The sequence below is a fragment of the Rhinoraja longicauda genome, chromosome 9 (assembly GCF_053455715.1).
Source record: "Rhinoraja longicauda isolate Sanriku21f chromosome 9, sRhiLon1.1, whole genome shotgun sequence".
NCBI lineage: Eukaryota > Metazoa > Chordata > Chondrichthyes > Rajiformes > Arhynchobatidae > Rhinoraja > Rhinoraja longicauda.
In genome coordinates, this window is record NC_135961.1 from 7,053,870 (window position 1) to 7,066,188 (window position 12,319).

The window sequence follows — 12,319 nt, forward strand, 5'->3', positions numbered from 1 at the left end:
ATAGACACAAAGTGCTGGAGTAACTTGGCGGGTCAGACAGCATCTCTGGAGAAATCGAATGGGTGACCTTCGGTGGCCTGGAAAGTCCCTTCCCACCTATATTCCTTCTCTGGCTTCACAATTTACACTTCTATCCTTATCTCACTCCTTTTTTTAATCATCTCTAGCCTTTGTATAACCATCTGCCTATCATAAAAACCCTCACCTGTATTTACCTATCACTCATCAGGCTTTGTCCTGCCCCCTCTCTCTACCAGCTTTCTTCCCCTCCCCCATCACAATCAGTCAGAAGAAAGATCCCAACCCATGTTCTCCAGAGGGGTTGCCTGACCTGTTGAGTTACTCCAGCATTTGAATCATTTTTTTGTAAACCAGCATCTGCAGTTCCTTGTTTCGCCTTTATTGAGAGGAAATTTGATGGCAGTGTCAAATTCATTAAGGCTCTGGACCTGTTCAAGTAACCATTGGCGAAAGGACTGGGAACCCAGAGTATAGGTTTAAGTTAAGAGAAACAAAGACATTTTGAACTAAAATTATTTTAGACAGTAACTAGTTATTATTTGGATGTGTAAATTGTATTCAAAGCAGATTAAAATATTTTTAAATGATAGGCATTTGGGAGGGGTAAATATGCAGGGAAACAAGGGAGAATTCAGTGTATGAAGCTATTTTGAATGATTTTGCAAGAAGCCTGTAATGGTTTGGATAGTTAAATTACAGATGGCTATATTGCAATAATTCTGAAAACTAGTTTCTACATTTGTACAAAATTTGTTGATAGTGATATTGCTGGCATGCTTCAAAAGCAAATTTCATTCAGGACTTTTCTAATTTCCTAGTGCAAATCATCCTTCAATTTTATTTTGGTTTATTATTGACATGTTTACCAAGATAAAGTTAAAAGCTTTTGTTTGCCTGCTATCCAGTCAGAGAAAAGACTACATGATTACAATCATGCCGGCCACAATGCACAGATAGAGCATAATGGGCACAATTAGTGTCTCTTGAAATAATTGAACAACATGCATTAAATATACAATTAAGTTCTTCTGTGTTGCATAAAAATGAACAGTACTTCCAAATGGTGCCAGAGAAATAAGAAAAAATATTGCCCCCTCATGGTAGAATAAGAACATAAGCAAAAGGAGACACAAAGTGCTGAAGTAACTCATCATGTCAGGCGGCATCTCTGGAGAAAATGGATAGGTGATGTTTCAGGTGAGGATCCTTCTCCTGATCCGAAACATCACCTATCAATCAGTCTGAAGAAGAGTCCCGACCCAAAACATCACCTATCCATGTTCTCTGGAGATGCTGCCTGACCCACTGAGTCACTCCCGAACTTTTTGTCTTTTTATTGTAGGCCAGTTAGCTCAGTGCCTGCTGTACCATGCACTCAGATCATGGCTGAACCTTTACACCAGTACCGCCTTCTTGCAGTAACCCAGTGTCCATTAATTCTCTTAATGTCAAATAATCCAGCAATCTCTGTTTTAAATCTACTCAGCAACTGAGTTCCTATGGTCCTTTTATGTAATGAAATTCCAAAGATATACTATCCACTGTGTGAAGAAATCTCTTTCCATCTTTGTCCTGAATGGTTGATACCTGGTTCTTGACATCTCATGCAGGAGTTACAGCAGCAATTCCTCAACTATCAAGCTCCTTGAAAATTTTGTATGTTTGAATGAGATCTCAGTATGCTTAATCTTTCTTCATATAATAAATCCACCATTCCAGGACTTCTTCAGGGTATGTCACAAGTGTATCCATTTTTCAGAAGGAAGACCTCACGTGTACACTATGTTTCAAATGAAGTTTCATCAGGATGGTAAATCGTTGGCACAGGATATCTCTGGACTTGTGTTCAAGTCTTTTTGCAATAAAGACCAACATACTGTTTGCCTTTTTAATTTTGTTGACCTTCTGTATGAACTTTCCATGATTTTTGTTTTCCCGAGAAGCCCAAGTGCCTCTGAAAACAACACCGGTTATTTTCTTATTTTAATAAAATACTCCATGTCACTAATTTTTTTCTCCAATGTGGATGACCTCATATTTTCCCACTTTATATTACATCTGTCATGTCTTTGTGAGCATTTACCCAACCAATTTTGATTAGTCTGAAGTCATTCAGCTTTATATAATGAGCAGAAAGCAAATGGTTAAACAACTCTGCCAACAAATGGAGTCAAACAAAGTTGTCAGAACAAGAAATAAGCCTGATGATTTGAAGCAAAAAAGATCATGAGATTGCTTAAGAGAGCAAAAATAGATAGTGAAACTTCCATGTAACAGAAAAAAGGACTGTAAAAGTTTCAAGTAAGCAAAAAGAAAAAGATGAATGAAAACAAATATAGGTTCATTATAGTGTATAAAGTGTGTATGTATAATGGGGACCAGAGAAATGGCAGAGCAATTAAAGAAATGTTTTGGTTTGGTTTCATTTAGAGATACAGCATGGAAACAGGCCGCTCGACCCACCAAGTCAGCACCGACCAGTGATCCCCACACATTAACGCTACCCTACACACACACACATAGGACAATTCTACATTTATACCAAGCCAATTAACCTACAAACCTGTATGTCTTTGGAGTGTGGGAGGAAACCGAAGATCCTGGACTAAAACCCATGTGGTCACAGGGAGAACGTACAAACTCCGTACAGACAGCACCTGTCATCAGGATTGAAGCCGGGTCTCTGGCGATGTAAGCACTGTGAGGCACCAAATGTACTGCTGCGAAACTGGGATTGTCTTCAGAAATGTTTGCACACTTTGAGGAAAGCAAGAGTCAAATCAAAAGCAGCAATTTTAATCCGTTCATCCATCCGTCCATCCATCCACCCACCCACCCACCTCCACACAGCCAAAATGATACAGGACAGCGCGACAATTGTAGGCCCACCCTACTCACCATTCCCCTGTGGTGTGAATAAACCCACTTTTGTTACTTTTTAAAAACAATTTACCAAATAAACTTTAATAAATGCGCCCCCCACCCTCCTGGGAGGACCGACGCCCGTCCCAGCGTGCCCCGCACCTGACCTTCCCTCCCATGGTGCAGCGTGCCGCAGAGGCGGTGACAGAGGATCCACAAGATGGCCGCCCTCGCCGTTCGCAGCCGATCCCAGCCGAGCTGCAGGAGATGCTTCGGCTTCACGCCCAGTACGCAGGAGAAATGGGGCCGAGGTCAGTGCCTTCTCCCTGTCCGCTCTCGCCCACCCATGGCCCCGGGAGACACTCCCCGCCCGGTAACAGGTCCATGCCGTCGCCAGCGTTCCCCATTGCAGATTGCAGCCGAGCTACAGGAGAAGTTTCGGCTCCACGAAGGAGAAGCCCGCAGGAGAAACGGGGCCGAGGTCAGTGGCTTTTCCATGTCCCCCCTTGCCTGTACACGGCCATGGGGGCACCCCCCACCCGGCAACGGGTCCACGGTTGGGCCGAGGGGGGAGAGAGGAGGGGAAGGAGGGGGAGGGATGGGGTGATGGGGGAGTGGGTAAGGGGGGAGAGGGGTGCTGCACCAATGCAGGAGAGGTTTGGACCCAATGGGTCCACTTGGTCTAGTTAATATTAACTTTGAAAAAAGTAATGGAGAAATTAATGGGACCGAAAGCTAAGTCAGGCCTTGAGTTTATTATTTTTTAAAGTAATGTTCAAGCCTTTTCCTTTGATCTAATACTGTCTATTTTTTGCTGATAGCCACAACTGGACCACTTAAAAAAAAAGTATTACTTGTAGACTATGTATTAATAATTTAAAAGTTAGCCATTGCTGGTTTAATGTTATTAAGGTAGCATCCCAATCTATGAAAGCCAAGTCATACTTCCTGCTTTATTCAAATTTTCGATGGTTTCAGTTTGAAAGTGATTTGTTCAACTTTTATGCATAATTGAAATATTGTCACTGTTCCCTAAAGTGTTAAAAACGATTGGATCCACACTTAACTCTTTTTAAATATTAGATCCAAATTGTGTAGGAATGAACTGCAGATGCTGAATGCATCCTGAAGAAGGGTCTCGACCCAAAACGTCACCCATTCCTTCTTTCCAGAGATGCTGCCTGTCCTGCTAAGTTACTCCAGCATTTTGTGCCTATATTAGATCCAAATTGGTCTTTTCCTCGTTGATTCCTTAACATACTGATTTTGGAATGAATTCATTCTCCACATAATTGTTGCTAATTTGTGTTTGGCCATTTTACATGTAGACTGAAGCCCCACATAATACTCGTATGCCTCTTGTTATGTATATGCCTTTAATTTCCTGATTTATGCTATGTCTCACATTACCATCATGGTTTGGCGCCCATTTAAAACTTACAATTTCTCTGAACCTTGCTATTTCTTAGCTCCACCCAAATAATTGTAGTTCTTGATTTTTCTGAGATGTCTTCCGATAGATTTTATTTTGTATCTACAAAGCAATGCTTATGCGCATCAGCATTTTTTTTAAAAATGTAGGCTAATCAATACACTGCATTTTTACTTTTCTTATCCTGCCCTCAAAGGTGAGTTATCATAGACAACATAAGGATGGCAGTGTGGTGCAGCTGGTAGAACCGCTTCATCACAATTCCAGCAACCTGAATTTAATCTTTACGTCGGGTGCTGACTGACTATGTAGTTGCATGATCTTTATACGTCCATGTGGATTTCCTCTGGGGGATTGGGTTACCTCCCATATCCAAAAGATGTGCAAGCTGGTAGTTAACTGGCCAATCTAAATTGTGCCTGGCTTACAGGCAAGTGGTAGAATTTGGTGAAAGTGGAGGAGAATGTGGGGAGAATAAAATCAGATTATTGTAAATGGGTGCTTGATTGTCACTAGACTCAGTGGGGTAAAGGGCTGTTTCCATGCTGAGTGACACATCTAAAAGTGAGATATTCAACTTCTTCATCCTGTTTTGCCAGTTCAAATAAATACTGGCCATGCTATAGCTCGAGCCTAATTACCTGACTGTGCTCCATTTTCCTAGATACTCATATCTGTCAAAATTATTTTGGTCATGAAAGCTTCCATGGCCTTAGTAAAAATCCCCCTTTCCTTCATTCCTTCACCAAGAATTAAAACTGGTTCCAAGTTCAAAAAATGGTCATCTGGAATAATCCGGTTACATAGAATGACTTGAGAAAAAGTTTCAAAAAGAGGTCATTTGAAGTTACGCAAAGTCAGAATTTCAATTTCTGTTCCAAATTAAAAGAACTAGAATGTTCCACCTCCCGTTTGCATTTCCTGGAAATCTACAATCAAGTATTTCATGCTGCTCATTACACAACTTGTCACATGATGGTTATCAGTTACAAACTGCAACTAAGGTGCAGAGTCCATGTATTGAGGGCTAGGCCTGTTGCAACCTGGGACCAATTCTAGTCAACTAATGAACAATTCTTTAAACATAATGACATTTTAACATTTGAGAACATAAAAACATACATTTTCTCGCTAATCTGTATTTCGATTAAAATGCAATACTTACTGTGCCCAGTCATTGTGTAGTAGTTGCTGAAGGCCTCCTTGAAGAAATACGACACCCTCACCAACTCCTGGGAAAATGTGGCAGAACTAATATTTTATAAGGTTGTACCATAACTCCCTGCTTTCCTATTGTACCCCCTGACAAATGAAGGTATCAGTTATCCCACATGCCTTCCTCACCCCCTTCTCAACCTGTGCTATATTTCTGGGATTATCGGACTTGTACATTAAGAACCCCACCCATTACTGTGCTTGTCCTATCGTCGTTAGTACTCACATGGTGGGGAAATTATTTGGGAAGATTCTTAGGGTTTGGATTTATTTACATTTGGAAAAGCTTGGATATATTCAGAATCATCAGCTTTGTGCAGAGGTCTTGCTTAATGAACCTGATTGAGGTTTTTGAGAAGGAGGTGAAGGCGATGAATAAGGTTGTCCTTATTGGATTTTAGTAAAATATCTAATAAGGTCTTTCATGGTAGGCTGATACTGAAGATGAAGGTACATGGGATCCTGATGACTTGATATACTGGGATTCAAAAGTGGCTTGGCCATAGAACCACTCAGGTAGAGGTGGATAATTCTGACTAGAGGTTTGTGTTCAGTGGTGTTCAACAGGGATCACTACAGGGACCTCTGCTGTTTGTGATACATACAAAATCATATGGATGAAAATGTCAGTAGGCTCTTGAGAAAGTTTGCAGACAACAAAAATATTGGCAAAGTTGTGATTGGTGAAAAAGGTGTCAAAGGAGGCACCAAGATTTGTGCCAGTTTGTAAATACAGGCAGAGAAATGGCAGTGGAGTTTGAACCAGAAAACATAAAGCATTGCACTTTAGGAGATCAAATATAAGAGGAAAGTATACAGTAAATGGCAGCACCCTTTGGAGCATCTGTGGAAGAAGTTTGAACAGAGGAAGCTTGGGATGCAAGTGCATTGCTCCCTGTAAATGGAAACCCAAGTGGTTAGGATGGTAAAGAAGGCATAAGGCCTTCATCAATCGGGATGTTGAGTCTAAAAGTAGGAAGGTTATGTTGCAACTATATAAAACTTTCATTATGCCACATTTGGTGTATTGCATGCATTTCTGGTCACTGTATCACAGGAAGAATATGGAGTTTTTAAAAAGTCCAGAAGTGGTATACCAATATGTTTTCTGTTTTGGAGACTTAAGAGCTGCGAGGAGAGGTGGGACAAAGTTAAGTTTATCTCAATTTCAACAGAAGCTAAGCAACCTGATAGAAGTATGAGAGGCATAGATCGGGAATATGGTCAGTCTTTTTCATTAGATTTGAAATGTCGAATACCAGAGGGTATAGCAGAGGTGGAAGAATTTTCCGCTCTTATTGAATAAATTAAATAAAAATATTTTATATTGGAAAACATTACCAATCTCAATGATAGGTAGAATTAATGCAATAAAAATGATTTTTCTTCCACAATTATTATATCTTTTCCAAATGATTCCGATATATCTTCCTAAAATTTTTAAAAAAAAGATTGATTCCATAGTCACTAACTTTATCTGGGATTATAAGAGCCATAGAATAAAAAAAGAACACTTATGTAAACCAAAAATAAATGGAGGTCTAGCTCTACCAAACTTTACGTTTTATTATTGGGCAGTCAATATTAAAAATATTAACTTTTGGTTAGTAGAGACAGATAAACAACCAACCTGGTTAAAAATGGAAAAAGAAGATTGTTCGCCCTTTGAAATTAGTTCGATTTTATTCGCCAATAATAAAATAAGTAAGAAAACCTATAGTGAAAACCTTATAATAGATAGTGGAATACGTATTTGGAAACAAATAAAGAAAACATTAAAATTGGAATGTATACCACTAGCTCTTACTATTGTAAATAACATCACATTTAAACCTTCAATGATAGATAAAGGTTTTTTACAATGGAAAAACTGTGGAATTAATAAGATGGGAGATCTCTATAGGGAAAAAAATTTCCTTTCATTTCAAGAATTACAACAAATTTATGGATTACATTCAAAAGATTACTTTAGATATTTACAAATTAGAGATTATGTAAAAGCAAATACACATGAAATTAGAAATAGAAAGACAGAGATTTTAGATGAATGTTTAAATAAACACCCAAATACAGAAAAATTGATATCATATATTTATAATATTCTACTGGAAAACGACGCTCCAAGTACAGAAATATATAGACAATCATGGGAAAATGAATTAGGTCAAATTATTAGACCTGATATATGGGATGAAAGTTTACAACACATACATCACTGTTCGCTAAATGCTAGACACTCTCTTATACAATTTAAAATATTACATAGACTACATTATTCAAAAGCTAAATTACATAGTATTTTTCCAAATATATCTGCCATTTGTGACAAATGTCAGCAATTGGAAGCTAATTTAACGCACATATTCACAAACTGTGAAAAAATCACTAAATTCTGGACAGAAATATTTAAAATAATTTCGAATGTTGTTAATATGAAGCTGATCCCTGACTCAAACTTAATAATACTGGGAATATTAGAAACAGATCAATTAATAACAACGAATCAAAGAATTTTTATTGATTATAGTTTAATAATTGGGAAAAAATTAATACTGAAATTCTGGAAAGGTCCTACATCCCCCACAATTAAAATGTGGATTACAGGAATGTCGGAGACACTTCATCTGGAAAGATTGAGACTTGTACTAATGGACAGGTTGAATCTTTTCAGAGGAATATGGTCTCCATTTATTGTATATTTAAAGGGTCAAAATGGCTTGGTGCGAGGACCTGACCGTGGCCTGAATAATGGAATGGAGGAAGAATTATGAATAATAAATCATGGATATATCTCCAATGATAGATAACTTTTTTAATACTCCATTCATTTCTCCAATTTGGATCTCTTATTTTTATTTTATTTTTCTCTATCTTTCCCTCTCTAAAAAAAAAGTATAGAAATATGTAGGACATAATTGTTAATATTAATAATATCACGAATGTATGTAATAAGCAAATTTTATTAATATGTATTTATGTTTAATAAAAATATTTATCAAAAGAAGTATGAGAGGCATAGATCGGGAATATGGTCAGTCTTTTTCATTAGATTTGAAATGTCGAATACCAGAGGGTATAGCAGAGGTGAGAGGGAGAAAGTTCATAGTAGATTTACGTGCATGTTTTTTCATACATGAATGGTTACTGCCTGGAATATCTTGCCAGGGGAGGTGGTGGAAGCCGATACAATAGCAATCCTTAAGAGGTATTTAGACAGTCACATTGACATGCAAGGAATGGAGGCACAAAGATCATGTGCATGCAGATGGGATTAATTTATTTTGGTATCGTAGGCCGAGGGGCCTCTTCTTGTGCTGTGCTCCACCATGTCTTTGTTTGAATCAATACAATTTAATTGATGCTTTTCAAGTGATGCATCTTTGCTCTGCACCCATTTGATTTATTTGCAGATTTATTGTGAAAAGAGAACGAGTGACCAAAACAGAGTGACCAAAACTGAACACAATACTCCAAATGTGGCCTCATTAGTGTCTTGTACAATTGTAACATAACCTCCCAACTTCCATACTCATTACTCTGACCGATGAAGACTAATGCACCGAAAGCCTTCTTGACTACCCTCTCTATATGTGACATCACTTTCATGGAACTATGTTCGTGCACTCCTATATCCCTCTGCTCTACAACACTCCCCCGAGCCCTGCCATTAATCGTGAAGGTCCTGCCCTGGTTAGACCCCCAATAGTGCAACACCACGTACTTATCTGTATTAAAATCCATTAACCATTTCTCAGCCCACCTTCCCAACCAATCAAGATTCTGTTGCAATTTTTGACAACCGTCTTCATTCTCTGCAATACCACCCTCAAATCATGGATATAGATGACAAACCCCAATGGGCCCAACACTGAACCCTGAGGCATACCACTAGTCACAGGCCTCCAATCCGAGAAACAACCTTCCACCATCACCCTCTGCTTACTTCCATGAATCCAATTTTCTTTCCACTCAGCTCGTTCCCTGGATCCCATGCAATCTAACCTTCTAGAGCAGCCTACCATATGGAACCTTGTCAAATGCCTTGCTGAAATAAATACATACAATGTCTACAGTTCTGCCTTATCAATCTTTTTGCTTACATCTTCAAAAACTCAGTGAGGTTTGTGAGACACGATCACCCACGTACAAAACCTTGCTGACTATCCCTAATCAGAACTTGTCTATCAAAATGCATATATTCTTCAGAATACTCTCCTATAACTTTCCAACCATTGATGTTGGACTCAGGTTCCCAGGCTATTCCCTCCAGCTCCTCTTAAATAGAGGAACATTTTTGCCACCCTCCAGTCTTCTGGCACCTCACCCGTATATAATGAAGACTCATAAATCTCAGCCAGGGCACCTGCAATTAATTTCTTCACTAGTTTCCCACAGTGTCCTCGTTTATATCTGATCAGGCCCGGGAGATTTGTCTACCTTCATACATGTTAGAACGTTCAACACCTCCTTGACCATAATACTGACTGCCCTCAAGACATTTCCATTCATTGCCCCAATTTCCCTGGTCTACATGTCTTTCTCCATGGTAAAACCAGATGAGAAATTCTCATTGAGGACCTTGCCCATCTATGGCTCAACACAGAGATGACCGCTTTGATTCCTGAGGGGTCTTTCTTGGAGTATCCTTAATATTATCCGCCAAAGTAATCTCCTGCCCCCTTTTTTGCCCTCCTGATTTCCTAATGTAGCGTGCTCCCCAGTTCCTGGAACTCCTCCAGGAATGCATTTGATCACAACTGCCTCTTCTTCCCCCATGCATCCTTTTTATTCTTGAGTTTCATTCTCAATTTCTCTCATCATCCAAGCTTCCTTCACTTGAATAGGAACATGTATGCTAAACTCTTGTCAGCACACTTTTAAAAACATCCCACTTTCCAGACATTCCTTTTCCTTCAAACAACCTGCTCCAATCAATTTGAGCAAGTTACTAGCTAATACCTTCCAATTTGCCATTGCCCCAGTTTAGAATTTTAACTCATGCCCCGTCTTTATCTATAACTATTTTAAACCTAATAGAACAGTGGTCGTTGGTCCCAAAAGGCTCATCCATGAACACTTCATCCACTTGCCCCTTCCAATTTCCTAAGACTAGATTAAGCGTTGCCCTCTCCAGTGTATGGGCCCTCTCCATATTGCCGGAGGACTCCTTTCTGAAGACATTTGATCAATTCTGCCCCATCTAAACTTTTTGCACTATGACAATCCCAGTCAATAATGAAAAAGTTAAATTTCTCTACTATGACAACCTTATTAGTCTTTCAACTGCCTGCAATCTCATGACACATTTGCTCTTCTAATCCTGATGCCTATTGTAGTACATTCCCAACAAGGTGATCATCCCGTTCTTATTTTCTTATTTCTCAGCTCCACACATATAGCCTCACTGCACGAACCATCAGTAAGATGGCCCTAGTGAGATCGCACCTGGAGTAATGTGTGCAGTTTTGGTCTCCAAATTTGAGGAAGGATATTCTTGCTATTGAGGGCGTGCAGCTTAGGTTTACTAGGTTAATTCCCAGAATGGCGGGACTGTCATATGTTGGAAGACTGGAGCGACTAGGCTTGTATACACTGGAATTTAGAAGGATGAGAGGAGATCTTATCGAAACGTATAAGATTATTAAGGGGTTAGACACGTTAGAGGCAGGAAACATGTTCCCAATGTTGGGGGAGTCCAGAACAAGGGGCCACAGTTTAACAATAAGGGGTAGGTCATTTAGAACTGAGATGAGGAAAAACTTTCAGTCAGAGAGTTGTGAATCTGTGGAATTCTCTGCCTCAGAAGGCAGTGGAGGCCAATTCTCTGAATGCATTCAAGAGAGAGCTAGATAGAGCTCTTAAGGATAGCGGAGTCAGGGGGTATGGGGAGAAGGCAGGAACGGGGTACTGATTGAGAATGATCAGCCATGATCACATTGAATGGTGGTGCTGGCTCGAAGGGCCGAATGGCCTCCTCCTGCGCCTATTGTCTATTGTCTAATGTCATCTCTGACCACTGCCATGACATCCTCTTTAATTAATAAAGCAACACCCGCTTCTCTTTTACCCCCACATCTCTCTGTCCTGCAGCATCTGTACACTGGAAAAGCTGCCAATCCTGTCCCTCGCTTAACCAGGTTTCCGTAATGGCTGCAATGTCCCAAGTGCCCATATCTATCCACGCAAGTTCATCTGCCTTACCAATCAAGCCTCTCGCATTAAAATAAGTGCAATTCAATCCTACAGTCCTTTCTCGTTCTCTGTCACGCTCGCGCCGATTCTGTCCACTGAATTTTCTTTCATCACCGTCTATAACGATTTCCAACCTCTCATCTGCCTTGGATGCACAAGATCCCACTCCCCTACCAATCTAGTTTAAACCGTGTAGCACTAGCAGACCTGCCTGCCAGGTCATTGGAGCCCCCCCAGTTCAGATGCAATTCATCCCTCTTGTACAGGTCGCCTCTGCCCCAGAGAGATCCCAATGGTTCAAAAATCTGAATCCCTGTCCCATGTACCCATTCCTCAGCTCCACATTCATCTGCCCTATCTTCCTGTTACTATCCTCACTCGCATGTATGACTGGAAATAATCCAGAGATCACTACCCTGGAGGCCCTGCTCTTTAGCCTTTTACCTAACTCCCTATGCTAGTTTTGCCGTACCTCATTTATTTTCGTGCCAGTGTAATTCATGCCAACATGCACAACAACTTCTGGCTTCTCACCCTCCCCCTTGAGAATGTCATGCAACCGTTCCTAGACATCCTGGAACCTGGCACCAGAGTGGC

The 12,319-nt window shown here is 40.0% G+C and overlaps 1 long non-coding RNA gene across 1 annotated transcript in view; it reads right to left on the reverse strand.

Annotated features, from left to right (window-relative positions):
• Window positions 1–12,319, reverse strand: part of LOC144596466 (uncharacterized) — a 29,678-nt gene that overhangs the window by 6,150 nt on the left and 11,209 nt on the right. The window contains exons 2-3 of the long non-coding RNA XR_013547615.1: window positions 5,481–5,547; window positions 2,585–2,778 (exon numbers count right to left, since the gene is read on the reverse strand). This is a non-coding gene — a long non-coding RNA (uncharacterized LOC144596466). The remainder of the gene's footprint in view (window positions 1–2,584; window positions 2,779–5,480; window positions 5,548–12,319) is intronic.